General features: G+C 42.0%; 1 pseudogene; it reads right to left on the minus strand.

The window, feature by feature from the left end:
- Positions 1-3,855: 3,855 nt before the first annotated feature.
- LOC103292779 (60S ribosomal protein L13-like) lies at positions 3,856-4,362 on the minus strand (annotated as a pseudogene).
- Positions 4,363-27,356: the final 22,994 nt, after the last annotated feature.

The raw sequence follows: 27,356 nt of genomic DNA on the forward strand, positions 1-27,356 counted from the left end.
GTAGAAGTGAATGTAGAAACCATCCACCTAGCATCCTTCATACAGCCTTTCCCATTCTCCACATAGTGGGAAGTAAGATAAGGAGGGACAGGAAGAGATTATAAGGTTGATGAATGAGAAGTTTATTGCTGTGGGCAATTGGTGCTCAGTCCTGCAGGGGACCTCTGGGAGGCCAGCTGGAGTTGCTTCATTTTGTTATATTTGAGAGGCCAGGAAGCTGAGGTATTTTTCTGTCCATTTTTGTTAAGGGATACTTCTGTGGTTGGAGATTTGCCTTTCAACAATTCCATCCTAATCCATGTGTTGGTCGATCAGACATGCTACTACGTTGAGAGGAGGACCTCAGGCGAACCATAGGAGCTTTCAGTAAGAAGCTATTAGCATAATGGAAAAATGAGTGTAGTGAGTATATGGGTAGGGAACTAACAGCTACCATCATCATTGATGTGTGGCTGTACCTTGTGACATCAACACTTCAGTACTTTAGTCCACTCTGTGCACCATCAGAACATGCTCTTGGACCAGGGAAAGCACCCAGGCAGAGTAGCCAGTGCTGGCAGAAGGAGTAGTCAGCATGTACAGGCATAGTGAATGCTGAGGGGATATGGCCAGAGGCTGGCAGTAAGGTGCAATGTTCTACCCTCTGCCTTTTTGTTCATCATCGCCCTACATAACTCATCATACCCTTGGTTCTCTTGAAGATTAGCAGATTTTCTCAACAAAACACTCGTTTTCTTACTTTAATGCCATTGCTCATGCTGTGTCTTTTGCCTGGCATATCTTCTTTCCTAAGGCTCGGCCTATAGTCCTGATGAACTTCAATTCTTCAAGCCTCAGTTCAGCTGCCACTTCCTCTTGGATCTATTCCCAGCCTCCTGTGGGCCAAGTTGCATTGGCCTCTAAGCCCACTTAATACCCTGTCCATACTTCTGGTATAGGGCTTATTGCACTGCTTGTTGTTACACTCGTTTTCCTTGCCAATCTTCTCAAAAGAACTGGGAGCCAATTGAAGGGAAGGATTTCTCTTATTTCCTAAGAACATAGCATGAGGCCTGACATAGTGTAAAGAATCAAAGGCTGTGAATGAATAAACAAATGAATATCATGTACTCCAGCTCCAATCTTTTTCTAGGTCTCATAGCCAGCCAGTACCAAAGCTGGGAATAGAATGAATATCTTTTAACATCCAGTCTTAGAAGTGACTTTTTTGTTACTATCCAGAAGGTAAAAAAAAAAAAAAACACCACAAACCCCCACCCCACAACAACAACAACAACAACAAAAAAACCCACAAAACAACAAAACCACACACAGAGAAGAGTGTCATGAATGCCATGTGGAAAGAATTCACTAAATGTCATTTGTAGACTTTGGTGTAGCAGACCATGTAGTTGTCCTGCTGATCTGAAGGACTCGAGTTTCAGAGAAATACAGGGTGGGGCAAAATACAGTTGTTCATATGGAAAATAATACAATAATTAATAAATAATAATACAAGAATAAACCCTGTCACAAAATCACAACTGTAAACCTACTTTTGCCCCACTTGGTATTTAGTGTTGGAGCATCTAAGAGACTGTGCAGTGGCTATTTCTCTTAGATGTCTGGGCAGGAAGAGTCTGGTTGAATGGAGCTGCATTAAGAGAATAAGTTGTTTACTTTCTGTAACTTTCACTTGTTCTTTGTTGTTCAGAGGCCCTTGCAATGCTTTCATGGGTGTGGCTGGCTCACTGTCTATGTTCCACATTTTCAACACACAAATGCCTTTCCAAATAAGCTCCACAGAGCCTCAGAGTGACTGCTTTAATTTGCTTTCACCTAAATGCCTCCTTTGTTACCTTTGAGCATCAATAATTATCTCTATAGGTGCTCATTCGTGGTCCCCAAAGGAAGTTAAGAGTTGTTGAACCACCCCATTTCCTTCAACACGACTTCTCATTCTTTGAGGTCAGCCTCCAGGAAGCTGTTTTACTCTGGCCTAGAGTTTCATGTAAGACCTCATGGGCCTGGTTCAGAATTAAATAGGGATTTTCTGCTTAGCAGTCCAAAGATTTTAGTGGAGGGCAGGGTAGGAGGTTGGGAATTTATCAGGACAGCCTGCTGGTGGGCCCACACGGGGCTGCAAGAGGAACATTCAACTTGACCAAGTGGCTTAGGGGCAAGGGCTGACCCTCAGCTTTATCGCTTTAGATACCTGGTTGTCAGCTTCTGGAGGCAGATCCATCTCTCAGGAGAGCCTCACAGAACCTGAGTTTAAAGAGACTGACAGATAACACAGAATATGTATTTATGACTTTATATTGACTCACATATCTCTTGTGTACATTAGAAAATGCATGCCCTGGCCTCTTTATCAAATTCTAGAAAGCCAGATTCTAATCAGAAAAGAGTGTGGTGAGTATGAAATCAAAGGAAGGGCAGTTTGCTGAATGATTCAAATGCTTTATGGCATCTTGCTGATAGCTCTGATCCACTATCCAATGTGTAGTCAGGATGACATTTGAAAAATGCAAATGTGAATATATCATCTCTTGGCCTAAACCCTTCAGTGGTTTCATATTGCTCTTGGAATAAAAGGGGAAAAAAATAACTTGTTCCATAAAGTCCAGCATGATTTACCTCATCTTCACGCTCACTTCCGGGCTTGCTTTTACTCTCCAAGGCCTTCTTCTTCTTCTTTTTTAATTTCTTTATTGATTATGGTATCACATAATTGTCCTCATCCCCCTATTCCCATTCCAAAGCCCTCCCCATGTATGCCCCCACCCCCCTGTTGTCCATGACCACTGGTTAGGCTTATATGCATGCATACAAGTCCTTTGGTTGATCTCTCCCCCTGACTCCACCCTCCCCTACCTTCCCTCTGAGGTTTGACAGTCTGATCGATGCTTCCCTTTCTCCGGGTCTGTTTTTGTTCATCAGTTTATGTTGTTCATTATTTCCCCTAGATGCATGAGATCATGTGATACAAGAAATACACTTATAAGAACCGAAAATGAGACAAGCCATAATGGTTATGCTGAGAGGCAAATGAATCAGTCTGTAGTGAGTTTCTTTCTGAGCCAATAGTTCTTTTGAGTCCCAATTTCAATGTCAAACAGTTCCTTATGTGTACATGTCAGCAATGACATTTCAGTTCTGGATGGTAGACAAGGTGGTGATGCAGGTCCGACCGTCTCTGGTTTGGTCCTGGGCATCCTTCAATGACGCACAGCTGCTGTCTGCTAGTATGGCAAGGCGTGGTCAGCGTCTTCCATCTCTGGACTGTTCAAGGCCTTCTTCTTGCACTTCTCTTCCTGCAGTGACTTTTCCCTACCCTTAGCCTAGTTAATCCTTGTTGTTGTTGTTACTTGCTACTGAGTCTGCTCTGACTCCGGAGACTCTGTGAGTGAGTGATGGCCTCAGCCCTGTAGGCTCATGCCTAGGGCTTCTTTATGGGGTCAGTCCATCTCATAGTGGGTCTTCTTCTTTTCCTGCTGCCTTCTATTGTTCCCAGCATTATTGTCTTTTCCAAGAAGCCCTGACTTCTCATGGTGTGCCCAAAGTAGGATAAGCTTTGGTTTTGTCATTTTTTGCCTCCAGTGATGTCTCAGGTTTAATTTGTTCCAGGACCCATTTATCATATAAAGATGAAGAGATAGTCAATGTAAGGAGATAAAATAGGACAACAGAAAAGGAATAAACAAGTGCTCTCTACCAGAAAGTTCAAGAAATAAATGGGGAACTTAAGCCTGGGTGAAGAACGCTGAATGACATCAAGGAAGCACATCGTCTGACCAGGAGAGAATAAAGGGTAGGTGGAAACAGTTAACTCCTACTATTCTTTTTTTTTTTTTACAAGTTGCCAACATCACTCTATTTTTTCTTTTCAACAGACTGTTCTGCAGCGTACTTGACTCTTTTTGCCCAGATGCCAACGAGTCGGGCATTGGCATAGGCCATGTGAAGATTGGAAGACGCCTTGAAGTTCTTCTCCTCCTCTGTGATGACCCTGGCTTTCTCTTTGAAGACATTCCATGTGGGCCTAACTGGTCCTGCCGGCTGGTTGGCCAAGTTGAGTTCATCAGCAGAACTGTCTACTTTCGTGGGGGCCAAGGGCTTCCCTGGGGAAGAGTATGAGCTTGGAGCTCCTTCAGCCACTGCACCTGGGCCTGCAGAGACTCGATGGACTTGTGCCACCTTCTCGGATCCATTGAGATCCCAGTGGGTGGGCTACCTTTCTGTGGATGCCTGCTCCCTTAACTCCTCCAAGCTAAAGCCCCTGCCTGCTCCCACTTTGCTGTGGTACCACTTCATGGGGCATCTCATGATGGGCCCGATGGGTCCAGAGAGGGGGTGATGAAGCTGCACTTTGGCTTGCATCTGGGGATCTTCCCTGCCAGTTGGTTAAACGTGGCAATGCACGCTACCAGTCATTGGAGAAGTAGGGCTTTAGGATCATAACATTTCATTTGGGTACCATCTATTCTTTTTCTTTCTTTTTTTTTATGTGTGTAATACATACTCTCAGATGACCTGTAGTTTTATTCATTTTGTAATAGACATGTATTAGTGCCTAGTATAAATGCTGGTGATATGGCAGAGCAGTTAGCAAAATAAAGCCCATGTCCCCAGGAGGCTCACATGCTAGCCTCTATGAAGAGAGACAAGGACCAAAAGAAAACGTGCACCATACATATTTATATGCACACACATTTACATATATAATACCTGAAATTGATAAGTATGATGGAGAAAACATAAGAGGCATAAGGCATAGGGAAATGGGGGAGGGGAAGTTGCTGTTTCATAGGCAAGGTTATCAGGGAGTGTCTCAGATAGAATGATGTTTGAGCAGAGACTTGAAGGAAGTGAGGAGAGAACTTTAAAATATCTGAAGGGAGCGCTAGCCAGTTTGGCTCAGTGGATAGACCATCGGCCCAGGGACTGAAGGGTCCAGGGTTTGATTCTCATCAACGGCCCTGGTCAGGCTGTGCAGAAGCAACCAATCAATGTGTTTCTCTTACATCGATGTTTCTCTCTCTCTGTCTTTCCCCCTTTCCTTCCTCTCTCTCTAAAAGTCAATGGAAAAATATCCGTAGGTGAGGATTAACAAAAAAATAATCTATATATATAAAACTCTAATATGCAAATAGATCGAACAGTGGAACAACCGAACAACCAGTTGCTATGACATGCGCTGACCACCAGGGGGTGCATGCGGAACATGGTGGGTGTCAGCCGCGGCAGGATGGAGCAGGTGAACAGGGGCGCCAGACCAAGGCAGGGTGCCAGTTGCTGTCATCGGGTGAGCCTGATTACTAAAAATTCTTTGCTCACACTCATCGTGGTCCTGTCTGGTGCTCCCACATGCTACTAGCTCCAGAACTGCCGCTCACACCTGCTGCTGGTGCCCAGTGCTGGTCCTGATTGCTTGGTGCCATCAGCGGGTGCGAGCAGTGGCTGCTGGCCCCGATCACCCCTGAGGGCTTCTCAACCTCCCCCTGCTCCTGAGGGGCAATCAGGGCAGCAGCCACCACTCCCACCCGCTGCTGGCGCCAGCCCCAATCACTCTGCGCTGTCAGTGGGTGTGAGCGGGGCTGTTGCTGCCAGCATGTGGGAGCGGTAGCAGCGGGAGTGGGGCTGCTGGCAGACAGGGGGCCAGGGGCTGTGGCAGGAGGGGCCAGGTGGGGGTGCAGAGGATGGGCCAAGATCCATGTCTGTGCCCACCACAGCCTTGCAGCCCACAGTTCCTTTCAAGGTGCATGAATTTGTGCACTGGGCCCCTAGTAAGTAAGTAAGTAAGTAAGTAAATAAATAAAAATAATCAATCAATCAATCAATCAATCAATAAAATACCTGAAGGAGGATGCTTCCAGATAGAAGGAACAAGTGCAAAGGCCCTGAGGTAGGGTTGTGCTTTATCTATTGCTTCTTAACATTTATCATGAGTATTGCTTATTACAATTATAGATATACTAGAGGCCCGGTGCATGAAATTCGTGCATGTGGTGGAGGGGTGTGTGTTCCTCAGCCCAGCCTGCACCCTCTCCAATCTGGGACATCCCTCTCACAATCGAGGAATGCTGGCTCCCAACTGCTCACCTGCCTGCCTGATTTCCCATAACTGCTTCTGCCTGCCAGCCTGATCAACCTCTAACCACTCCCCTGCCAGCCTGATTGACGCCTAACTGCTCCCCTGCCGGCCCAATTGCCCCTAAATGCCCTCCCCTGCTGGCCCGGTCACCCCTAACTGCCCTCCCCTGCTGGCCTGGTCACCCCTAACTGTTCTCCCCTGATGGCCTGGTCACCCACAACTGCCCTCCTCTGCTGGCCATCTTCTGGTGGCCATCTTGTGTCCACATCTGGGTGGCCATCTTTGACCACATGGGGGCGGCCATCTTGTGTGTTGGGGTGATGGTCAATTTGCATATTACCTCTTTATTATATAGGATATGTACTATTATTTTGTTAATTCCTTTCTTTATCATGAGACATCTAAGCTTCCTGAGAGCAGACTGTTCATTTTTTTTTTCAGCATTGTGTTCCCAGCTTCTGTAGCATAGGTCCTGATACAGAACAGACTACTTATATATATATTTGTGGAAAGGAGAAAGGAAAGGAGAGAGAGAAGAGAGAGAGAGAGAGAGAGAGAGAGAGAGAGAGAGAGGGAGGGAGGAAAGTAAGAAAGGAGGGGGAAAGGCAGTAGTAGTCCCTCAAAAAAGATGAGCTAAGCCCTTTTCCTATGTACCTTCTTCTCCAGTTTGGACAAATACAGGCATCACCAGTATTAACCCCCACACCTCTCCCTGTCTACTTCTATTTATGAACGGCCCATCTGTTGCCAGAAACAATGTGCTAATAATTTCATCTGGGTTAGAGTCAAGTCTTAGAGGCCTGGAAGAGCTCTTCTGAATCTTTGACATGACTACTCATATTTTGACTCTGATTTATTGTTTGTTGACTTTATAGTTTAACTCAGGAGGCCTCTACTTTTCCTTGTACCAAACTCTTAGGGGAACCTTACTTTTGCCTCCATCCCTTCTTAACATGCATCCTTCCTAATTTTCATTTGATCTCCACTGTCCATCAATCTAGGCCAATGCCACAGGCTAGTCTAGACAAATGCCTCTTTTCTGGGAGAGTTCAAACTCCCCAGGCTGTTGGGCAGGAGTTTGCTTCCTGTGTTTTTTGAGCTCTTCTAATTCTATGCCAAGTTTAGAATAGACACTATCTAATCTGAAATAAGCGTTCTCGGGAGGATTGAGTTTTTATCAAGACAGATGGGCCAGAGCACATAGTCTGGTCTGGGTTCAAGGATGAGTGAGAGCATCCATGCACCTGCAGTGTAAGGTCGCCTTTGCCTGGGTTTCCGCCTGATCCAGCACCACAGTTATAAACAGGTTATACTTCACATTGGGGATGTAAATGCATTGTGGGGATTTTTGCACTTTTGCTGAGAGTTTCATGGAACCCTCCTGATTCAGATCTTTCAAGATCTCCCACACCTGCCACATGATGGGAGGGTTTCCTGAGTGAGCCCAGTCTCTTTCTTGTCGAGAAAATTTGGGAGAACCTTGTGCTTCTTCAAAGCAGTATTCTGGGAAAGATACTGGGTTTTCAAAGCAGAAAGCTTAACGGGCAGCTTAGGTGCCTAAGTTCAGAGCCAGCAAGATACTAAAAAGTTATGTTCTTGCCCATCGTGGCTCAGTGGTTGAGCGTCAACCTACAGACCAGGAGGTCATGGTTTGATTTTCAGTCAGGGCACATGCCCGGGTTGGGGGCTCAATCCCCAGTGTGGGACTTGCAGGAGGCAGGGGGCGATCAGGGCCAGCAGCCTAGTATGATTTTTAAAATTCATATATGTTTTTAAAAAGCTCTCAATCTTATCAGCCAGGGGTCAGCACACTTTTTCTGGAAAGAGTCAGGTTTTGAGGGCCCTATGGTCTCTGTAGCAACTAATGAACTCTGACAAAGAAGAATAAAAGCAGCCATAAGCAATGTGTAAATGAATGGGTGTACCTGTGTCCCAGTAAAACTTTATAAGACAGGTGATGACTTAGATTTGGCCCATGGAAAAATTCTTTATTGCTGTGCTGATGAAACTCTATATTTGATGGTAAACCGCCATCAAAAACATCGATTGTATAGTTATTATTGTATACATGTGTTTTTGAAAAGTTGATTATATAGCTATCATTGTACACATTTTACAAGATAGAATCATTTCTCACACCAATTCTATCATCTAGTATGTTTCATGAGAAATCTGTGATGGTAAATAGGAATTACTCAACAAAGTGAGCAATGTACTAGTACTTTGCTACTCAAGGTATGATCCATGGGCCAGCAGCATCCATGTCATCTGGGATGTGGATAGAAATGTAGATTTCAGGATCTTCCCCTCATCTCCTGAAGCAGAACTTGCATGGTGACAGGGCGCCCAGATGCCTCATGTGTATTAAAATTCGGAAGCATTCCTTGCCACTCGGCACTGAATGCAGTGTCTCAGAGGCACCTTCATGCTGTGAGACCTAAAAGATGGAGTGCAGATTTCCAACTCCCTAAAACAACACTAGCAATTGGTTTTATTTTATTAAAGAGACGCCTGTGGTGAATTTTTGCTACATGAATAACCATCTGTTTACATATTGTTTTGCAAACACATTATTCCTTTAAGAGTCTAGTACCTACCCACTTTTACATCTTGGCTTTCCTACTTTTCCTAGCCTGGGATGACCTCCCACTAACTGACCTCTTCCACTAAGTCCTACAAATCCATTGAGGCTGGACTCAAGTCCTTTTTCCTTTGATACTTTTTTTTTTTCCTTTCCTTTTCTGAATTGCTATTGTCCAGTCAACTCACCCTTTGATAAGCATAAGTTCTTGACTACAATCCCTCTGAGAGTGGAGACCTATATCTTGATCATCCTTGAAGCCCCAGGGGGCTTATTGCATCTTTCTTTGAATATGGAAAGAGGCTTAACCATTCTACATCACAGGAGATGAGCTTCACTCCCACTTGCCCACACTCTCTGGAACAAAAGACATCTCACTATGACTTAAGTAACCTACATCTTGATCCCATTCAAACCAGATAGAGACTAGTGGCAGTGGTACCTAACCCTAACCCATGGAGCTCTGGGGATAGCATTGCAGATTATGAACTACTGCTGACACTGGAGGACGTAGATAGATAGCATATGATACAGGATCCATGAAGCTCATCTTTTCCAGCACCCGATCCAGCCTATCAGATGTCATAAGGTTGAGGGTAAAGTGAAGATCTGCCAGTGATACTCTGTTTTTTTTCAGGTCAAGAGAAGCTGATTCCTGTAGGAAACCTTGCCTGTGTCCATTCAGTTGATTCCTCTTTAGTGAACCTTTCCATGAATGAATAAAGCAGCCTTCATTATTCATTCATCTATTGAGTGATTCTTGATATCATAATCTCCAACTTAACACGGTGCTGAGTGCTGTGAATATTGTAAGGACATATAGAAAAGTACACAGTGTGGTCCCTGACCTTTCAATTCAGTTGGGGAAGGATGTCAGAGCCTGCTTCCATTGTTAAATAAAATGCACGCCAGTCAGCCAGAGCTGTTTGTGGTAAAGTGACCAGTACTTAGTACCCATGCAATGGATGTATGTTCAGTAAGTGCTGTGGTAGTTGATAGAAGAGCCAGAGAGATTACTGTGGGCTAGAGAGTTAGGGAAGGTTCAACACAGGTGGTGGGCTTAGTATAGGTCCTCAGCAAAAAGCACTTTGTGAACAGACTTGCCTGAAAAGGTTTGTGCTCAGATCTGGGGTAAGATGAGCTGTCCAAAGGACCCACGCTTTCCAGCCCTCCTTGTAGTGCGTGGCAGGGAAAATCTGCTGCTCTCTCTGGGAAGCTGCAGTGCACCACTGGCTAGGTGTGGCTGGTCTGGGAGCCTTCCTTCCTCCTTCCCTTCACCCAAGCACAAATCCGGGTGCCTGGACTGATGGATGCTGTGGAAAATCCCCCTTCTTCGTCAGAGTGCAGTTCATTTACTTGGTGCCAAGTTGTCTTCCCTCTGGGCTCCCAGGCGAGGCAGTGGAATAGACTGCACAGCAGCCTGGGCCTATCTGAAAGTGAAAGTGAATTCTTGCTGCAGGAAAAGAGCAAGGAACTGCATATGCTGTAACATCTGTTCCTGCTTGTTCTTTCTCTCTGCTGCAGGGAGACCTGCTCTTAGCTCTGGGAGGGGTAGCCGCTAAGGTAGACTCCCATCCTTAGGAGAAGATATGTATCAACTTTCATATAGAATGCTTCATATAGAATGTACTATAGCACTTAGCATGCAGTTGACAGATATTTATTAGGTCCTGATTTTAGGCAAACCCTGTGTCAGATGCTGGGACATGGTACTGAAGAAGACACAGTGCCTTTCCTGCCTTCTTGGGCTTTCCTACATATACAGAAAGCAGAGAAAATGAGCCAGGCAATTAAAATGCAATGATAAGTGCTATCAGAGAGGTATGCACAAAATTATTATGCATCACCCAGGAGTACCTACCACACTCTGACTTGGGACTAGTGCAACAAGAAGGTCTTCCCAATACACTAAGATCTAATCAGAGTTTTAAGAACAAGTAGGAGATGCTAGGTGGAGTTTGATGGGGGAAGGGGAAGCAGTAAGGAAAGAATTCCAGACAAGGGAACTGCATAGACTAAAACTAGCTGGTAAGCCCTGGCCGGTGTGCCTCAGTTGGTTGGAGCATCGTCCTGTGCACCAAAGGGTCATGGGTTCCATTCCCTATCAGGGCACATACTCAGGTTATGGGTTTGATCCTCAATTGGGGCTTGAATGGGAGGCAACAGATTGATGTTTTTCTCTCTCACATCAATGTTTCTCTCTTTCTCTCCCTTCCTCTCTCTCTCTCAAATCAATAAAACATATCCTTGGGTGAGGATTAAAAAACAAATAAAAAACCCAGGGGATGAGAGAGGTCATAAAGCTTTTAGGGGATTGCTTATAGTTGGGTACAGCTGATAAGGAGATTAGTTAGCAATAAAGTTAGAGGAGTAAACAGAGCACTTGTTTCTTGTATTTGTTTATAAAATGATCAGGCAAGTGTGGCCACAAGTGGAAACAGAGGAGAGGCTCAGGAACACGAAGTTTCTTATACTCACAAGTCCTAGAGACAGGAGGTACGGCATACCATGCCGGGCCACATGGAGAAACACCAGGTGGTCAGGAGGAAGATGAGAGGAGCTAGCCAAAAAGTTTGGGCCAGGCCTTCATTGAGGTTTCTATGGGAAAAGCAAGACAGGGCCTGGCTAGTTTAAAATATTTGAGTGGACTTTGGACTATAGGGATGGTCCTAGTTGTCTGAGATGAGTAAGGCAGTGGTATGTAGGCCAGACAGAAGAGGTGGGCTCTGGATTGGTTAGTTTGCATACCCAAGGATGCTCCAGGCTGAGTCCTTGCTCTCTAAGAATTGGCTATCCCTTCAGGAGCAGTCTCTCCCCAGCCAAAAGGTTTTGTAAGATGTTAAAATATCATGCTAGAAAGAGAATAAAGAGATGTATATGTAGTTCACCTTGTTGTAGTATTAGTTTTGAATACTATACTGCAAGCAATCATGGTGAAATACTGAAGGATTTTAAAGAAGGCAGTGATCATATTATACATTTTAGGAAAATCATCTTGCCGACAGGGTAGAAATTGGTTTGGCAAGGCCAGGGAAGAAAATTGAAGCAAAAATTCAGTAAGAGATGATGGTAGCATCTCCTGTCAGTGGAGATGGAGAAAAGTGGACAGATACAGGTGATATTCGGGGGGTACATTGACTAGAGTTAGTGATTATCTGAATAAGAAAGGGAGAGTCCATGATCATATTTCAAATTTCTATTGCAAATGACAGAAAACCCAACTCAAGCTGTCTTAAACAAAAAGGGATGTATTGGCTCAAGTAACTGAACAATCTTCAGGTGTAACCTCATTCAGTGCTCAAATGTCCTCAGGGATCTTCTTTCTTCTGTTTCTTTTGGGTTCATTCCATTCTTAGGCTCAATGTGCCACCCCTCATAGCCTTAGGCTGACATTATCCCAGCACCCAGTCCCGCAAAATAGAGTTCCACTTCTCTAGTGAGAAAAGCGACAGACGTCCACACTGCTGTTCTCTGTTAGATCATATTCCTTCCTGGATCCGATCACTGTGGCTGGTGGGATAACAAGCCTGATTTGGCCTGGACCAGGTCATATGCACTCCCTAGAGACCACTCTCCTGAAACACTTGGACTGAGAGTTGGCCAGACTTGTTTCCTCTAAATAGAATTTGAGGCATGGTTATCAGAATAAGAGTGAAAAGCTGCAGGTGTACTATATACATAAACAATAGATATTCACCTCTTATCATGTCTGATATTTTGGTGTTTGGGCAACTGTTTGGGTCTTTTCCTTTCATCTACCAAGTTCCCTGACCAGAGCTGACTACTTTTTTTTTCTTCCAAAATTCTTTCTGTGCATTTACAAACATACTCATTTATTTATTTATTTATTTATTTATTTATTTATTTATTTTTCTTTCAGTGTGTAAGTGTTAAACACCTACCATCTGCAGCTCTGTGTTCACACTGGTGATGCTGCTGTAAATAAAAGAGGCAAAGTTCTTGTTTTCTTGGAGTTGGCACTCTAGTGAGAGAGGGAGGTAGATAGTCAATGGATAAACAGATGGATGGATAGAGGGGGCTAAGAAATAACTTTTAAAAAATAAAAATGAATGATAAATGCCACAAAGAGATTTACAGCTGACATTATAGAGACTGAGTAATATATATATATATATATATATATATATATATATATATATATATCACATACCCTGATATGTATGAAATGGAGTTGCTTATGATAAGCTCCATGTCACCAAACAAGACTTAATTACAGTTTCGGCTCTCCCAGACATGGAATCTTTAACCAGTTGATAAGGAATTGCCCATAAGTACTAGTTAGGTAATCTGCCTGATAGGCCCCTGACAATCCCTAAAGGAAAGTAACCTTGCAATAACCAGCCTGCTTTTTTGCCTAGTGTAGCTTCCTGTCCCTGCTCCCTTCTGCTCATAAAAGTCTTTATTTTGTACAGCTCCTCTGAGCTCCTTTCTATCTGCTAAATGGGATGCTGCCTGATTTGAATCAGCTTTTGTTCAAATAAACTCTTTAAAATTTTAATATGCCTCAGTTTATTTTTTCACAATATATGTACATATGTATGCAGTGTATACACATGCAAAATGAAATTATATAATACATTCTTTTTCAGGTCACTTTAACCCTTAATAATCCTTAATGATCCTTATGTTGAACAGTTGCATAAGAGTTCATGGTACTTTTGTTGCACATGGGATGAGGGTGTCCCTGGAGGTGTTAGCATAGAAATTTACTTTCAAAGTAGTCTTCGCTGTATTATATCATGAACTTTGGTTTTATCCCTTATACTGAGAAAAGTGCTAAGTTGTTTGCCTTCCTTATTAGCTTGAGGATGGACAGCTCAGATGGTCTCTCTTTAACCTGAGCTTTCTGGGTTGCATCAGTCTCTGTTCTTTCTGGCAATCAGTTTGGAGGAAGGGGATGGGAGGTTGTGAGATGTGTTCTTTTGACAGAATGCATTCTCTGATATATTTCTTCCTTGGGGAGGTCTGTTCCTTTTAGTAGGAAGAATCTCTTGCTAAAATATATTAAATTACCAGTAAAAACATGAATATTTTCCATTGTAGACTGTGCACATTTCCTGGTGACACAGTAATGGCAGAAGTGGATATAATAATGCCCCTACTATTCCCTACCATGAAATTTCTGGTAACATAAGTCTACCATACAGTACGTACTCATTAAATTCATGAATGAATGATTGGTATCAGAAAGTAGGAGGGTGACCCTGCAAGTTAGCAAAGAGTGTGAAAATACTGAGTATTTGCAAGAATGACAGAAAATCCTGATAGAAAAGAGTATTCATTTATTAATCCATTTAGCAAATATTTTACGAGCATTTATGATGGACTGGCACCTTTCTAGGTGAATGGACTCTGATGATGGAACTTACCTGCTTCCTAGATTTGTCAGAGACCTTCCCAAAATAGTCTGTAATTTTCCTTAATCGCTTGTTTTAAAACTGAATGTTAGAAAGCTCTGTGTGGGATGGGGAGGTGAGAATGGAAACAGCAACAAGAAAATCAGGATTATACTATGGTTAGAGTGCTAGCTATGATATATTTTAAATTATTTCAACTAGGTCACTCTAGAAAGAGCCTTTCTGTTTTCAAAGAGCTTAATCCTCCCAGATAATTTCCTCTAATGTGCCACTCCAAATGCAGTCCCCTTTCTTTTCTTTATTCCCCCAGTCCTTAAGCCTCATCAGAGGCTGCTGAGCAATCTTTTCGAACACAAGAAAGAAGATCATTATCATCATTATGCTGTTACCCTTGAAGAAAGCATGTAAAAAGGCTGACAGAGGATGCATAATTTAAGAAAACATGGAAATTCAAGTTGCATAATAGCCTCTTGCTTCTCCCAACTGCCACTAAGTCTAATTGAGCCTAAATATTTGTATATATACACACACTCATACCTATTATGGGGCTGTGTTTGGATGTGTTTCCCCAGACTATAAGCTTTGTGATAGCAGGGACAACATCTATCTATTTACCACTCTATAATCCAGTATTTGGGGAATACCTGGCACAAAGTAGGCTCTTCCTAGATATTAGTTGAATGAACAAATAAATAAATTGCATTTCTAACCCCTCTTTTCAGCTATTTCTCATGTCTGTCTTTTCATTTATGCTTAGCTTTTACATCCTAACTAGAGACCCGGTGCATGAAATTTGTGCACTGGGAGTTGGTGTCCCTCAGCCCAGGCTGCACCCTCTCCAATCTGGGACCCCTCGGAGGATGTCCAAATGCCCGTTTAGGCCCGATCCCACGGATCGGGCCAAAACCAGCAGTCGGACATCCCTCTCACAATCTGGGACTGCTGGCTCCTAACTACTTGCCTGCCTGCCTGCCTGCTGATTGCCCCTAACCACTTCTGCCTGCCAGCCTGATCAACCCCTAACTGCTCCCCTGCTGGCCTGATTAACACCTAATTGCTCCCCTGCCAGCCTGATTGTCCCCAACTGCCCTCCCCTACTGGCCTGATCTTGCCCCCAACTGCCCTTCCCTGACAGCCTAATCTCACCCCCAACTGCCCTCCTCTGCTGGCCAATTTGGTTCTGATTGGTCAGTTTCTACGCCAGTCAGCATCAAAAGCTCTGCCTCCTAGGCAGCTATTGGCTCCTCACAGTCCACCCGGATTTGGTTCTAATTGGTTGGTTTCTATGCCAGTCAGCATCAAAAGCTCCAGCTCCTAGGCAGCCAATTGGCTCCTCACAGTTGACCCAGATTTGGTTCTGATTGGTCAGTTTCTATGCCAGTGAGCATCTCTGGGCCTATCAATGGGGCCTGATCAGAAAGGCAGGTCTGATCAGCAGCCCCAGTGGAGGCCTGGAAAGAAATGGAGGCACAGCTGCTGGCCAGGTCCGGAGAGAAAGAGAGAGGCAAGTGCTGATCAACAGCTGCCACAGAGGCTATGGATCAGATCCTGCTTCTCTCTTCAGGCCTCTCTCTGGGCCTGATTCGCAGCCCCCTCAGCTGTAAGTGCTGGGTCACCACGCCTGCAGCTGTAGCAGTCAGTGCTGGGTCACCATGGCAACCCAGCCCTGACTGCAGGACTGACTTCCAGTTGGTCAAGCCTCCTGGTTGTTGTAGATGTGACAGACCCAGGGTTTTTATATATTAGGATGATTTGATTTCTGATTTTTTTTTCTCCACTTTCACACTGTTTCATTAGTTTATTGAACTCCTGTATTATTAGAGAATTATCTTGCATTACTCATGTCTCTGATTTAAGGGTATAGGGGAGGGTTAGTTCTTCAATCTTCCCCTTTCCCTTTCTTCTTTTAAAAAAATATTTTTATTGATTTTTAGAGAGAGAGGAAGAAAGAGATAAAGAGATAGAAACATCAATGAGATAGAAATATTACATCATCGATTAGCTGTCTCTTGTATGCCTCTCTCCCCACCCCACATTGGGGATCAAGCACCCCCAACCCAGGCATGTGCCCTGACTGGGAATCAAACTGGTGACCTCTTGGTTCCTGGGTCAAGGCTCAACTGCTGAGCCAAACTGAGGGCCTTCCCCTTTCTTCTTTTCTTTCCACCACTGTGTTACCCACTCCTGGCAGGATATGATGCCCATATCCTGACAGAACTCTCTTAAAGCCTTGGCAGTGGTATAATGGCCCCAGGAGCCTCAGTTTTGTCTACTGATTGGGAATTAATATACTCATCCCCAGAGTTCAACTTCAGTTCCATTTTCAAGTCAGGGAAGTTCTACTGTACAAAGCCACTGTGGGGGAAGGAAGGCTGAAAATCAGATCTGGGCTAATGATGGTATATACCACTTACTAAATATTCAGTCAGGAAAGTTATTTAAGTTTTGAGCCTTGGTTTCATCATCGGTAAAATGGGATTAAGTACATTGACATGTAAATATGTCAGCACGGTAGCTGCTAGGAGATGCTCTGGATCCTTTGCTTTCCTGTATCTCCCTGGGTTTCCTGGACACCCCGAATTCAAGGTTTTTCAGCCTCCGTATTACTGACATTTTGCGCCAGATAATTCTTTGCTATGGGAGATGGGAACATGTTCAGGGTGTTTGAGGACCATGCAAGCCAATGGGCTGGCAGGCAAAGAGGTCATAATGTTCATTATATTGCTTGTTATGGGAAGAGGGCTATAGTGTGATGAAAAGAACATGGGATCTTGGAGTCAGTCAGTCCTGGGTTTGAATCCCAGCTCTACCATTACTGTGAGCCCATCACAATGCTCAAATTGCTTCAAATCTCCAAGTCTCAGTTTCTTTGTTCACAAAATAAAAATAACAATGAAGACCTCACAGGTTGATACATTTCTAAATTCATAGAATGGTGCCTGGCTCTCTCTTACTCCCTCTCCCCTCTCCACTTGGCCCTACTCTTCTCTGTTTAATTAAACCTGAATTCCATGGTCCTGTGGGCTTTACCAGATGCCCTTATTGAATGTTAGTGCCCTTTTTATTCATTCAACCACCATGGACCATCCTAAATGTTATCACAGTTTGCAGTTACAATTTCATTTTGAGGATGATTTAGATGTGTTTCTCTCCCATGATACTGTATTTCCACAAGAGCAATACCCCTGAGAGTTTTAGCCACTCTTGGATACCTTGACACTAGCACAGTGCCTGGTACAGGATAAACATTTAATACATATTTATTGGGTGACAGGAAAGAAGGAAGAGCATTTACTATACTTTCAATAAGACTTTATTTTCCTGGAGACTTTATTGTCCTGGGGAATCCAATTGACTCAGTAACTACTGGTTTAATTAAAATGAATGGTATGTAAAGCTCTATATTTCTTTCTGTGGGGTATAAAAAGATGAAACCTCTGGGAAGTTAGGGATCACTTTTTTCCTCTTTCTATCACTAGTGCTCAGCATAATGCCCAGCACTGAATGATAAATGTACTTGATAAATATTTGTGAATAAAAGGAAGTTAACAAATGAGTTAAAATCTGGTATGTGTCTGAGTGTGTGGGTCAGGGCAGGGGGAGATTACAAAAGAGAATCATCTTAGGCATTTTTGTAAAATACCAGTGAGACTTAGAAAACACCTCTTGTTTCGCCATCCAGCCCACACAAGAGGGTTCTGAAAAGTGGCTCTTTTGGAAATTGTCTAGACGAGCTGTCACTTAGAAAGGGGCAATGCTGTAAAAACATCATTTTCCTCTTCTGTTTAAAAAAGTTGGTAAAAGGATGTGTAGAAGACAAAGATAAAGTGATTTGGTTGCCCTGGGGGAGGGGAGACCCTGAAGAGGAAATGGCCTGGGGGAGGGGCTCAGTCAGGGTCCTTTCCCCACCTGGTCCTGGTTGCCTGGAGAAAATGCATTCCAAGGCTGGACACCCCACTGAGAACCAAGCCCTACAGGCTTGGGACACATGGTTCTGGTTACCTGGCAAACTGCTTTTCAAGGACAACCATACTTCTCCTTTCTGTGCACCCTATTTCAGAGGAGCTCCTGACCCTGTCCTGGCAGGACTCCTGTCCAGGTGGTAGATCCACCTGAAAATCTTAGGCACAAATCAGATTGGTTCCAGGGTCTAGCAAAAGCACCTCTCCATTAGCTCCAGGGCTGGATTCTTGGAGGTCACGCTTCTTCAGAAACTACTGATGTGCTCTGGGCATGTGCTGCTCATTGAAACCTGGTAACAGCCCCCGCCCAAAGTATTGACTCTCTCCAGGAAATTCTTTAAGATGCTTTATGTCTGAGAAAACTGTCCAGCCCAACGGGCTTGGCAGATACAGTTGTGGTCAGTTGTATCTGTGTCCCCTGCATATTATTATTTCTGGATGAAGCTCAGATTTGGACACTAAAAAAGTAGAACAGAAAAGTAGATATCTGCCCTTTTGTCCAGGTGCCCAGCACCCAACAGGTCAGTGTGGTGGTCTCATTGTCTGGTTATGATTTTCACCAATTCTACAGTCATGTGCCACATAACGTTTTAGTCAATGATGGATCATATATATGACAATGCTCTCAGAGGGTTATAATGCAGCTTAATTTTCTGTAAGAAATGGAAGGATATGTGGTTCAGGAGTTGTTTTATTGCTGATGGGCAAAATACCTTGTGGGGCTTTGGCAATAGATTCCCTCTCTCACAGCACCTCAATTTTGAGTGTACAGATTACATTTCAATCAGTCAGCCATGGGCCTGTTTCATCCCAGAGGAGCCTGTCCCCTCAATGCTACATTTTCAGAGGGCACTGCGACCCTCCCAGATCTAGCTTGATGGTCTTCAGAACACATTACTGTGAATTCTTTGTTGAGGACCTAAGACCCTGTACAAGGACATAGGTCTACAGGAATTCCACTAACAAGTATTGACTGTCTTGCCACTTTAGTGAAAGCTTTCTGTGGTTGTGTAGAGCCAGCCTGTCCCATGCTTTACAAATGATTTCAAGTTATAATGATGTCAAGCATAGGTAAGTTTCATTTCTTCTGTCAATTCAATGCCAGAGGGAGCCCTTTGTGCCAGATAGGACTATGGGACCAAAGACAAAACTCCAAAGTCAAAATATTAGTCCTTAGTTCTACACTCTTTACATGTTAAAAATCCTATTTTTATGAATACCACAATGTTCCTTAATCTGACCAGTGCTCCAATACACAATAGCCAAAACCATAGGCCATGACAATCCCCTACGTTCCTTTTTCACTCCACCTTGCTTCCTTATTACTACTGATGATCCTCAGGCCACCTTTCGCTCTCTCCTGACAGCCACTATTATGTTGACCTACCCCTTACCCAGCCAGTTCTCTTCAATATTTCCAATGAATCCAGCCCATGTCCCTGTTCATAGAACAGCACTGACATCTTTGATGTTCTATTTCTGACCCTCGCAGAAGGAAGCAGGAGGGCTTGTTTATAAAGTCTCCAGTAGTGTCCACTAATGTCCTAGGCCATCACATTCACTCACCACTCCCTCCTTGACTCACCCAGAGCAACTTCCAGTGCTTTAATCTCCAGTCATGGTAAGTGCCCCACACAGGTGGACCATTTTTTTAATCTTTTATGAAATATTTTTACCTTTTGTATGTTTTGATATGTTTAGATACACAAATATTTACCACTGTGTTACAATTGCCTACAGTATTCAGCACAGTGACATGTTCAGGTTTGCAGCCTTGGAGCAACAGGCTATACCATATAGCCTAGGAGTGTGCAGGCTCTCCCATCTAGGTTTGTGTAAGTGCACTCCATGATGTTAGCATGAAAAAATCCCTACCAATACATTTCTTACAATGTCTCCCCATCCCATCTTTAAGTGATGCATGGCTATACTTATCATTTACCAAAAATAGGGCGGGAGTACAGCTCCAATGTTACTGCCTTTTGGAAAGTGAACTCAAAGTATCCTCATTCCTCATGTTTTATTTTGTTTTAATCCTCACCTGAGGATATTCTTCCATCGATTTTTTTTTTTTTTTTTAGAGGGAGAGAAACATTGATGTGAGAGCACGTGCCCTGACCAGGGGCAGGGATGGAGCCTACAATTGAGGTATGTGCCCTTGACCAGAATCAAACCCAAGACCCTCAAACTGTAGGCCAATGCTCTATCCACTGAGCCAAACTGGCTAGGGCCTCACATTTGTTTATAGAGACTTATGGGAAGAGGAATAAATAGTCCCTCTTAATGATAAGGAGTTATAGCTTAATTCTGTAGAAAATGGGAGCCTTTAAAGTTTTTTAAACAAGGGTATAACACCATCATTGCTTTGCATTAGGAGTCAAAGAACTCATACCATATATCAATACAGTGTTTTAATGTTTTCAAAGGTTTTTTTCCCCAAAAATATATGATTTCATTTAGCAAGGGGGTAGATTACATATTGAGCTGCATACAAGGCAGTGTCTTGCTGATTCCACATCATACTACAATTCTGAAGATGGGTGGCATATCACAAGTGAGGCAGGAACTTCCTGTGTTGAATTTGTAAGCAGATTATTTTTTCTCTCTTTATTGGTAAGGTGAACATATTTCTTGAGAAGCTGAACTTGAAAAGGTAAACCTGTCTTTAAAGCACTGGGTGTCTTGGAAACCACACGGCTGGGAGCCTTTGCCACGGAGGGTTATCTCCATCTGGAATCAGATCTGTATACATTATGTCTGTTGTCCAGTGATGGATGGGGTGCCTACCTCAGCCAGCTTGGCATTGTAAGGGGCCCTCTGTCTTCCGGCTGATGGAAGGGTAATTAATAAGCATGACAGAAAATGGTGAAGAGATTTTTACATGAAGAACTATGGTTGGCTTTGTCCACACATGTGAGTGATGGTTGTTGTAACCTTGGAGGCAAATCCTCTTGTCCAGTGTGAGTCATAACAACTGCAGCGTCTGAGTTAGAGTCCCAGGGCGCAGGTGAAGGGGAGCCAGCTTGAAGCTGGAACTGCTCGATCCTGCCTTTGCAATGAAGGACATGAAGGCAATGAAGCCCATGTCTTTTCCTCCTAAGAATTCAACGGTGCCCACTCGAGTTACCCATTGACCCACTGGTATAACTATTCAATTTGAAGTTCAGCCTTCAGAACCTAAGAGAGGCAATCTTATCCATGCCAGTTCCATTTGGGGCACAGACATCCACTCAACCTCTTACCCATCCTTTGAATTTGGTGCCCCATGGCACCAGTGCATACAGGTGTTCATACCATGTCGACTTATTTGTAGAACTGATATAAGTTAAAACAAATCAGTGAATAAGAATGATTTCTAAACAATTGTCCATAAAAGACAAATTCTAAACAATAGTCAGTAACAAGATTAGAACAGATTTTTGACACTTTTTAATATTCCTCACTATTCTAAGCTTCAAAAAGTAGGAACTATATCTGCCTAGTTTGTATTTGAAAAAAAAACACAACACACCACAACTTTTCTTTTCAGCTAGCAATGTTTCCCACTTAAGCTGACACAACATCTACTAATGGTAGCTTAACCAAAAAGCAATATTTCTCTCCCATAATGTTAAAAGAAGTTTGGAGATAGGCAGCTGCTGGCCTGGCTCAATTATCCAACAGTGATAACAAGGACTTCAGCCATTCTCATCTTTTGCTCACTTTTCTCCCTTAGTGTTATCACTCATGTTCTCAAGAGAGCTACAGCAGATGTAGAAAGTCATGATGGCTTCCTTCCTGACTCTTCAACATATCAGTGGTTGATTTCTCTGCCTAGAATGTTCCACCCCAGATAGTCACATGGCTTACCACTTTACTTTATTTAGGTCTGCTTAAATCACCTTTCAGTGATACCCTCCATAACCACCCTGTATAAAATGGTATTTTTTAGCCTGCTCTATTTTCCTTCATGGCACTTATTAATTCCTGATGTTATGTTATGTTATGTTATGTTATGTTATGTTATGTTATGTTATGTTATATATATTTCTTCTTATTGTCTTTCTCCTTCATTAGTACTAAGCATCTCAAGGACTGTAGCCTTGGTTTGATCACTACTGTATCCCAGCATCTAACAGACCCTGGTTCATAGTAGGCATTAAGTAAATATTTTTTGCATGATTCAATTGCTATGATAGAGACACACGTAAAATGTTTTATGTCTGTCACTGGACCAGGCTTTTATATTTATATATAATTTCATTTAACACCCACAACTACCCATGACATAGCTGTTATTATCCCCTAGTTAGCAATAGGAATGTGAGGCATGAAAAGATTAATCTGGACTTTAGCTGAGGTTACAGTGAGGTCACAGCATAGTAGACGAAGAGCCCGGCTTTTCTGAGTCCACTCCAGGCAATCCTTCCATTGCACATGGAGCAGGAGATAGGTTGAATAAATATATAAGCTTCATCACTTAAAATCTAGGAAGAAAATATTTTATTATTGCCTTTTTATAATCCTCATCTAAGAGAGAGAGAGAGAGAGAGAGAGAGAGAGAGAGAGAGAGAGAGTGTGGGAGGGAGAAAGAAACATCTATGTGAGAGAGAAACATCAGTTGCCTTCCCTACACTCCCCAACTGGTGACCAAACCCAGGAAAACTTTCACTGCATGGGAGGACACGCAACCAACTGAGCCACTCTGGCTGGGCTATTATTGTTTTTTGCTGAGACTTTTCTCATGGCCTAGTAAACTCTTATCAATATGGATTTTTCTTTAATATACTAGTAGATCACCCATGAATCCTTTAGTTGGTTCCTTTACATGGAGTTTCTATGAGCCTATAGCTCATCCTTTTAATTTATCTCTAGATGGGATAACAAAATATAAAATGTGTAAAGGGACTATACAAAGTCATGATTTATTACATTGACATGTCTCTTTTGGTTGTTAGTGAGGGAACCCCAACTTAGATTGTAAGAGATTGTATTGGCTCATATAACTCGAGAAGCAAAAGGTAGATATTCTTGAATAATTGTATCCAAGTGTTTATAGGATGGCACCAAGACACACACACATACTCTCATTTCTCTCTCTCTCTCTCTCTCTCTCTCTCTCTCTCTCTCTCTCTCTCCCTCTCTCTTTGTAATTAGCAAAACTCTCCATGACTGTTCCAGGTCATTTGGTCTTGGAGAATGCACGAAGCCAGGGAAAATTCATCTTTCCCAATTGCACCAAGTGTTTGAGGAGAGCCCTGATTGGCTTGGCTTAGATCACATCCGTTTACCTGACCTGAGAGGCCCAGGAGGAAGTGAGCTCTTGCAGGGATCACATCCCTGGGGCCAGTGTGAGGCATGACACTTTCAAAGTGAGAATTATTATAGTATTAGAGATACATCCTAAAAGAAGGAATGTTGTGCTGACAGCAATTTCAACCCCCTTGCTTAACTCTTCCTACTCCTTTAAACTTTATTTTTGCAATAAGCAAATATTTGTGAAAGTATTCCCTAAGCTAAACTTTGGAATAGGCCCTGAACGTTGTCTTTTAATAAATAATCCTTGCCCTTGAAGATATAAATGTGAAAAAAAAAATAGCCAACATGGAGGAAAATAAATAAAATCACAAACCAAGGTGGAGATTGTTTTGGGAGTTTGAAAGAAGAGCTGAAAAATTATGGACTTGTTATCTGACCACTCCCCTGTATATCCCTTGTTGAGCATTAAATAATATTCAGATGACAGTCTCTTTTTAAACTCTAGTGTAGCCTTGAACATATTTCTTTCTGCCATCAAAAACCCTCACTCTCTAAGTCATCTCAAATAGCATCAAAGGTCACTTTCCAAAGTCATGGTTTTGCAATACTTTAGGACTTTATTGTCCTCTCTTTATTTCATGCAACTGCTTCACTGACATTTTGTTCTTAGATACGGGAGACTGTTGATGGGAGTGGAAAAGAATGGGAAGGTTAAGTCGTGCCAGAAAGTGAAGAAGGGGTATCTTCAAATTAGATTTATTTATTAGCATGATGACTCACAGGATAATAATGCCACTTTGCCAGTGGCCAGGATAGAAGGCAAGACTATAAAGGCATAACTGGCTGATACTTAGAGGCATCCAAGTTGTTATATCTTTAGGAAGTTAAAAAAGTACCTCAGTGTCTGCTTACTCATCCCTGGGCCGGATGTTCTAAGCTGGAAAAAGAAAAAGAAAATAAAAAAAGTTTTCCTTTTCTCTGATTCTTATTGTCAAGGACAAAAGGCCCAGCTCTGCCACTAATTAGGTTTGTGACCTTGAGAAGTCACTCTCTCTAGCTTAATTTCTAATTCCTTATTAAAGAAATAGAAAGTAAATCACATCTATTTTATGGGTTGGTATCATGATATCTATCTACATACCTCAGTATCATACCTACTCAAATATAATATGTATTATATATGTCTATTATATATTTAGGTGTGGATTTAAGTGAGAAAATAGATATTGAAGTCCTGATCAGCAATGAAACATAGTAGGTATTGAATAAATCAATTTCCTTATTGTTTCCCCTCCACCCATTTGGTCTCAGTTTCCACCTTATGGAAGACTGGGCTGAGTTAACTGATCACTCAGTACCTTTCCTCCTCTGATATTCTAATTTTCTGAACATTTTAATACCTTTACAAATGAGAAAAAAATGGCATTTTTTTCTCCCAGAAGTTATTTTCTATAAAAACATATTCTCTGGCCAGAAAAACTCTTCTGCTCAGTGTGCTCATGCACATTTTTTTTTTTTTTTTGGTACCATAAATACATTTAAAGAGTCATTACCACTCAGTTTCATCATAGGGCTTTCCAAGATAAGCAATATAGGAGAGCCAGCCAGAGCCTGTTGGGAACACAGAGGCAGCCTTCAAGGGGGACAGAGCTCACCTTCTGGGCACAGTTTTCTCCAAGAGGCTCCTTGGAAATCAACCCTGGGTCAGTTTCCATGTGTACTGTCACTGCAGAGTTTCTTTCCTCTTCATCGTCGCCTTCACTCTGAGAGGAAGTGATTCAGAAACACTCTGAGACAGAGTTTCTTCTAAAGCCATCCTGCCCATCAGCACATCCTCTCTGAAGGAAGCTTCGTGTTTCCTGCCAAACTCCATGAGCTCAATTTCCATATCATTTTCCAGGCTCTGGAAGAAACTGTCACGACCTACAACCAGGCCAGTAGAATCACAGAATAATAGAATGACAGAGTCAGAAAGAATCTCAGAGGCTACCCAGTCCCATTCAGCCCCCTGTTTTAAGGATGAAGATCTTAATGATCCTTGAGGCTAAATGACTTGCTCAATGTCTTACAATGAGTTAGTGACGGAGAAAAATAAATCCAGCATGTCATTATGCATCCCTAATTTACATTTACAGAATGCTTCTTCCATACATGTCTTATTTAACACTCATTAAATTTATTTGAATTATTTATTCTTTTTATCTACATAAACAGGGAAACTAATTTGAGGTTAGAAAAGATTAACTAACTCTTTCTGAGATCATATCTCAAGGAAATAGCAGGACAGAGATCTGCATTCCAGTTGTTTTTATTTATTTATTTATTTGTGTTTGTTTATTTCCTTGTCATCCATCCAATCAGGGGTGATCTGCCTTCCTTTATCAAATTTTAATTAAGGGAAAAGGCAAGGAAATGTATCCATAAATTAGATCTTGACAATTTAAATAGAAACAAATTCTATCATGAAATTGGTGGCTCTAGATTTATAATACATAAACTTGTATCTGATTTCTACTGAAGCATGACTTTTAGAAATAAGCAAGTCCTAGTAAATAAATACTAACATATTCACTTCTGAATTGGCTTCTGTAGAAAATAATAATATGTTTTTATTAAGGAATAAAATGATTACTATTTAAAAATAATAATTGTGAATTGAGGTAACATTAGAAATACTGATAAGAAAAGGGAAGAGTAAAAAAATACCCATTCACAATTCTGGAGATAACATTTGATGTATAAGCTTTCAGTTTTTAAAAATTTTCTTACATATATATGATATGTGTGTGTGTGTATATATATATAATGTTTTAAATAAGAAAATGCAATTATACTATGTGGACTCATTACATTAAAAAATAAATACATTATGAGCATGTTTTATATGAACATATACATAGATTCATTTTTAGTCACTGCTTAATATATATTTTATGGATACAAAATATTTAATTTGCTTTTGCCACACATTTTAGTTATTTCATATTTGGCATTATTATAAATCATGCTGCAGACGAACATCCTTGTTTAGAGATATTTGCACATTTCTCTGATTATTTTCTCGGAATATCTTTCCAGAATTGAATTGCCAAGTCACAGAGGACGCATATTTTTAGAACTTTGTATATATTGTGGCAAATGGTCTTCCAGGGTTGGAAGGAGTGATATTCTTTCTATCACAACACTCTGTCTTATGTCTGATTTCCCTGTCCAAATACTATTTTCTGAGTTTAAGGGAATTGCTTTGATCCACATTAGCAATATTTACCACCACTGACTTTAGGAAACAAAGCACAACTCTTCCATGTAAGCTAAATTCAGATATTCTGGCTTCTAGAAAATTGTAAAAAGAGTACTACCCTCTGTGTTTTGGTACACTGTGAACTTGCCTAGTACATGGGTTAAAACCATGGTTTCTAGATAGATGGGGACTCTCCTGGTCTTCCCTTAGCAGGGATGTGGCCATTGACATTATAGCACAGTAGTGAAGAGCACAGATTCCAGAGAGGACTATCCGCATTCAAGTGCTGGCTCTATTGCCTACAGCTCTGTGGCATCTGGCAATTACTAAATTTCTGGGTGCCTGTTTTCTTTACCTCAAAATGGGGGTAATAGCCCTAAATATACAGTGTTGTACTAGGATTGAATGAGCTATATAGGTAAAGTTCTTAAACAGTGCCTGACACCTAAAAATAATAAATAAATGTTACCCTTTGCTAATGTTGTTATTGTTATCAAGTTGTAGCAATTATTGAAAACTTAATACTCAAAAGTATTTGCTAAAAGAATATAAAGGAATGGTGAATGTATCTAGAAAGAAAGCTAGAGACAGATTTGAGAGCCACCTACAAAGTAAGGTGAAATAGGGAAGTGACTGAAGGTATAGCAAAGAAAGTTGAGAAATGAAGACCTTGATTCAGGAAATTTTACTCGAGCCTACCTGCCAGAAGAAGAAAGTTTGTAAAAGGGATTGAGGTGGAGATGGTGATGCCGATGAAGTAGTTGGAAAACCAGGACAGCGAACAGTGCATACTCATTTGTTTTGAGCAGCGGGTTTAACCAGGGGAGATAAAGATGGGAAAAAAATAAATAAGAGGGAATAAGGATCCCTTAGCCCCCAC

Source organism: Eptesicus fuscus, chromosome 13, assembly GCF_027574615.1.
Source record: "Eptesicus fuscus isolate TK198812 chromosome 13, DD_ASM_mEF_20220401, whole genome shotgun sequence".
Taxonomy (NCBI): Eukaryota; Metazoa; Chordata; class Mammalia; order Chiroptera; family Vespertilionidae; genus Eptesicus; species Eptesicus fuscus.